The sequence below is a fragment of the Semicossyphus pulcher genome, unplaced genomic scaffold, assembly GCF_022749685.1.
Source record: "Semicossyphus pulcher isolate SPU_LCO1_2020_fin unplaced genomic scaffold, fSemPul1.0.p SCAF_4, whole genome shotgun sequence".
NCBI classification, from domain to species: domain Eukaryota; kingdom Metazoa; phylum Chordata; class Actinopteri; order Labriformes; family Labridae; genus Semicossyphus; species Semicossyphus pulcher.
Genome location: NW_027211715.1, coordinates 21367047 through 21373046, shown reverse-complemented (window position 1 = coordinate 21373046; position 6000 = coordinate 21367047).

Sequence of the window (6000 nt, the reverse complement as noted above, 5' to 3'; positions counted from 1 at the left end):
CTGAACAAGGTTTTCTGTCTCGTCACTGTCAGAGTCTGTCAAAGTTTTCTTTTCCATTAACTGTCTTTAAACACCGCCGTATCCCCTGCTGTGTTCTGTTTCATGTTTACTTCATGTGCCGTCTTCAGTTTTGTAGATCTCTCTGTCTTAGCCTTCAGTTTTTGCATCATTTACCCTTTATTGCTTTCTCTCCGCTGTTTTATCTCTTCTTTTTTCCCACTCTGTAAACAAACCAATGTCAAATTTACCGGACTTCTTTCGGCAGATTGATATGATTACACGCCGCAACCCGAGCAACGGTCAGTTCTTCATAACAACGGGCTGCTATCGAGAAATAACAGACCTCTGAATGCCGTGATTAATCAATCAGAATCAAGTATTTAAGCCAGCGGTGTAATCACAGAATATGAAGTACAACAATTCTCTCCATATTGTGGTAAATTATGAGTATACCCTGGCAGGAAATTGAATAAAGTAGCTCTAAAGTACTTATTCAGTAAAAGTTCTCAGTGAATTCCACTAATTCACACAATAAACAAGAGATTGGCTGACATTTTCACACTAAATGATCTTCAGATGTAACATTTGAGGTGTGAAGTGTGGCGTGTTTTCATGACGTTAGTTCGTCCAACACTCATGGGGAGCCGATGAAGTCACCCATCACTGGTGTGGTGATCACAGCAGCAAAAAGAGGACGGACTGGTTCTGAGTGGGTGAACCGGGTTCCCAGACTTCATCCCAGCAGACGATGAGTAAGCTCTGACTGTCAGGAGAGTCCCTTGTTTACAGTCTAATCTGTCGTGATCTGTCCGTCTCGCATAAAAGGAAATCAAGAAAATATGTGTGCGCACAGAGTTTAAATGAGATTTCACTGCGTTAGGAACGCATTAGGTGCGTAACAGCACGGGGCTGGTGACATGTGGGTGGTTGACGTTGATCACCAGCTTATATTTGAGACTCAATAATGAGGCTCAGAGGAGGATGGAGTTATCGAGTGAGTATATAGTGATTACTTTGTTTAACTATATTGTAACATAGTCGATTAGTACCAGCATTTTCTGACCTTGTTCATTTCATAAGCAGGAAATCACTTCTACTAATAGATGACGACTAATAAAACCAATTGTTAAAGTGTAGTGTGGCTGTTCTTTAAAGCGCTGTCAAAGTGGTCGATCTGTATGCACTCACATGTCCGCACATAAAAACATACATGTTTCACACACACTGCCACACACTCAACCTTATACAAACTTCACAGTCGTCCCGGTACACACAGTCACACACGCTCTGCATGTACGCTCGGTTTAATCAGCACGCACACGCAGCCCATCCGCCAGACTCCCCGTGCCAACACATCCAACCTCTTCCCTTCCCACAAGCCAAATATTTGCTCTTGTTCAGATACGGGCCTGAATGACGGGATAACGTTTCAGCAGAGTTTTTTTTGCACGGGTGGAAGTATTGCCTACTCCAGCTGTGTTTAGACTGACATTAGAACGGTATCAAAAAAAGGCCTTATCAGTTATGTCAACTGGAACGTTGCATTGGCAGTATGTGGGGAAGGGGAAACATAGGGTTCAACTAGTCCATTGAGATACTGGTCCAAAACATTGTTCATCTGAACCCCAGGTAAAGGTTGGGCACCTGAATCAGCCTGTGTTGTAACAGGACAATAAGCGCTTGAACCATGGCCTCCAGCTGGTGATGGATTTAGTGAAAATCCAACAAGACTGCATCTTAAAAATATATAGGGTAGGGGGACTAAACTAGGGAATGGGGTAATGGAGAGTTAACGGGTGGATGGCGAGGTCATCTGAGCTGTCGCAGTGGATGGACCCTCACCCCCCCCACCCTCCTCCTCAGGCCCCTGTACGGTAATTGGGCTCTCACATCAAACAGGCTTCATTAGAGGGAGTCCAGGAGCTGCTAATCCCCTGCCGTCACACACGGAGGGGGAGAGCGCTTTTGTGGTGCATGGCGTCCGCCACGCCGAACAAAACATCTTGAGGAAACATCAAAGCCCTCCTCATCCGCGTCCCCCTAAACTTAAGACGCAAGTGTGTGTAATTCGTTCGTCTCTACTGCGCCGCCGCTATCTGCTCGCGCTGACGGCTGAACGGGACGGACGCTTTTTTAGCCGGCAAGTCATCTGGAAAGAAAAAGAGCACTTCGGCTAAAAAACATCAGACATCAGTGGGAAGCGGTCTCCACTTTTGTACGATGGGATGCCTCAACTCTCTGTTAGACAACTTACGTGACAGGAATACAATGAGATTAACGCTAAAGTATCTTTTCAGGTTGCTCCTTTTATCTTTGCTGTGGAAATTGCCCCGTAGCACATAAACTTAATTACACGCAAATCAATAGAAAAACTCACCCACACCTCGTGTCATGCCATGCAGATGTTTGATGTCAAATAGGGGATTACCATAGCTACACACACTCGCCAAGTTGGGAGTTTAGATAGAAACGAACGCTACATTTACAGAGAGGCAACGTAGACCTCGTTCCTCATGACATTAAAGCCTCTGTCACAGCAAAGGTGATGCCCTGATTAAAAATGAATCCCTGGTTTGAACATGCAGGTGATTTCTGAAAGCAGCCTCCAGCTCGTCTGAATGGAGAATAATTAACACCCACCTTCATCATATCATTCATTCTCTTTTATTAGCACGCTAAGCTGTTTGGCAGCTGTGCTCCTGGTGTCTCCATTGACAAAAACACACACAAAACTGGCAGAAGATGAGACGCTACTAAACCACACCTAGATCAGCCTGAACCACAGCGTCACACACAAACACACACTCAGAAACACACACACCTCAACTTACATATTCTTTCCCACCCATCCCTTCCCATCTCTGCTGACCTGACTCATCAGTCCAGCTGACCTCTCTAGCCACACACAAATAGTACACGCAGTACACACGCAGACATACTGAGGATGTGCTGACAGGGAAGAGACTACCGGCTCTTAATTAGCAGGAAGTTGCAGTGTCAAGGTGTCACAGGCGTGTAGTGCGGAGTAGCCGAGCTGGTCCGTCCCTCCATTGATTCCCTCCGGGAATGCTTTGTTGTCCCTTTTCCGAGAATCAAACGCCTGCCCCGCCGCTCACCGCCTGGGCCGCAGCCGTTTTCCTCCCCGCTGCGTTTGATTCTCTCATAAATGAGAAACACAGCCATTTAGAGACTCAGATGTTCTAATTTTGACCCCACGCTTGAAAGCTGGAAGAAGAGGGAGGAAGGGGAGGGGGGGGACAGAAGAGAAGGGGACATCCTAATTGGCAATTTGGGATCCTCCATAGTGGCTGGGCACTCGAGTAAGAAATGATTCGGGCCTGCCTACTTTCATGTTCCTGTCTACTCCTCATGCCACCTCCCTCCGCCCCAGGTTTCCCTTGCAACCATTTATTTTCCTGCTTGTCAGGTCTTTAACTCGCACAAACACACGCACACACACTGAATCATGAGCGTGCAGGGGTGGTCCGCGTGTCTGTTGGCGGGGGCCGGCCGGCGCAGCTTTGCGGAGCAACTCTTCCCAGGCTGCGTTGTAATTGTCAAGGAGGGCGACCTTGGCTTCCTTTTAAAATCCCGCCGAGCAGAACATTTATTTAAGGAAGCATTAGGGAGGAGGGGAGGAGGACGAGGAGGGGGGGGGAGAGAGAGCGACAAAACGGACCCACGGCCTCAACATCAAAGACCGGACTAGACGAGGTAGGACAGAAGGGAGGGAGAAAGTGACAGAGGAAACGAGAGACGGGGAACCAGAAGAGCACATTCCTCATTTTTTTCTGTTCTGGATTTCAATTATACAACTCATAAAGATCGGCACAGACCGCCTTGTTTTTTTCTGATATTTATAAGTCCGGCTTTTTGGCTCGTAAACAAGTGAACTAAATGGATTGTCACAGAGAAGAATTAGGGGATGATGGAGTCAGTGCACATGCAATCTGTCTTTTATGGAGCTCAGGGGCAAAGTTTAAATATTACATCTCTATCAAGCTGAGTCTGTTACATCCGAGTCAAATGAGGTGCTTTAGGCGAGAAAATATAGCTGACAACCCCTAACAGAGTCTGAATCTGACATTTACTTCTTGAACGTGCCATCCAGCGAGTACAGCCTGTGAGCGCCTCCTCAAATATTTATGCTAATTATACATATAATGGCATCACGGTAAAATGAGGACGTTTATATTGAGGTTTAAAATGTCAAATAAAGCCTCTTTAATAATGAAAATGTCAGCCTATGATGATGATGCATAATAAGATGGACCAACAACAGCCCTCGTAAATATCATTAACCCCGCTCGTCCCTGCAGGCTCAACACACACCGGGAAGCAAAACCCTTCAACAGGTCATGAACGCGTCGGTGTGCTGAAAACATCAGGTGTCATTCCTCAGCTTGGTGACGCGTCCCTCTACCTGCCAGCTTCAGCGTGTCACTGACTAATGCTGTGATGAGCCAAAGTTGTCAAAGAAAGGGTTAAACACTGGTGCATGAGGCAAACACATGTTCAAACACACACCGACACAGGGCACATGGGAGCACACAGACAAACACTCCCTGTCTTCCATAACTCCATATTGTTTGCAAGCGCCATGGGTGGAACCTTCCTCCCTCTCTCTCTCTCTCTCTCTCTCTCCCTCCTCTCCCTGAGTGCCGATGCTCGCTCGGCCGCAGGGCTGAGGAATGTGTGAGAGCCATGTGTCAAATCCCCAGACTGTGGGAAAGTGCTGCTCTCTGCTGAACTCCCTCCTCCCTCCCTCTCTCCCTCCCTCCCTCGCTCTCTCATTTCGTTGGACCGCTCTCCAGGCGAGCGCTCTGCCCCGCTCCAGCCCTGTGCGAGTGTGTGTGCATGCGAGTGTGTGTGTGTGTTTGATGCGCGTGCCTGCCTGCCTCGCAGCACACAGGAAGTGAGCGGAGAGCGTCTGCCAGCGGAGCTCCGCCTGGAACTGCCGCTTCCTGCAGACAGTTTCTATGCCAACACCAAGCCCTCCCCATAACACACACACACACATTCACACTCACATGGGCAACCTCCTCATCTCCCTGTCAGCAGCAGCACAGCCAAGACGCCCCGAGAAGTAGGGAGGCTGCTCTTTCCCTCTTTTTCTCTGTATGTTTATCTCCGTCTCCCATCTCCCTCTTGCACACAAACACTGACATCTTCTGTCTCTGTGCACGCTGCTTTCATCGCTTTGAGGATCCGGAGCCGCGGCTAAACACTCTGACTTTCTTTGATGCCTGCCAACAAGCCGGATAGTGGCTACAAATAACAAATTGTTCAGCATTAATCTACAAATTTCCAAGACTTTGCGTTGCACACACGTCCGCCAGTCTCCTCTTGGTAGAGAGTTCACTTTGCAAGCAGAAACATTTGCACATTAAAGAAGAAAAAACTTAAAAGTCGTGTCTGTGCGTGCTTCTAGCTTGCAGCCAGTCTGGACACTCTTCTGTGATATCTTTTCTTCTGTCTCCAGTGTTTTGCTGACATTTACAACTGTACATTTGCCAATAAAATATTCCTCTGCCCCTTTCTCTTTCCGTTCTGTAATTAGACTTAATATCCGTCTTAGGTTTTGTCTGTGGATGGACTTTAGAAAGATAACTCTTCTAAATTATTCTTATATTTGGTGCATGAGGTGAGGGTGTGAAATTCTGTTTTAAAGAGCAGCTCCAGTCATGTTTTAAGACATATTAAATGCTCTGCTTGAAATAATAAATTGTGTCTGATGTGTTCTTTTCTGTAAAATACATTTAATTATCTTGTAAAAATCCTCCCAAGGCATCTCCTCTTTCTCCCTCATTAAAAATTCCTGAATCTGCATAGTCCCCGCCCACTATGCACATTTCCAACCACCCGCTCCGTCGTGACAACAAAACACGTCTCTGCCATCGTTTAGCGGCAACTTGTTGAAACTTAGCTGGCTTGAAATTTAGTAATTAGTAGTAGTAAGGTTAACGTTGACAGTCACAGCTGGCTCGCGCATTGCCGAAG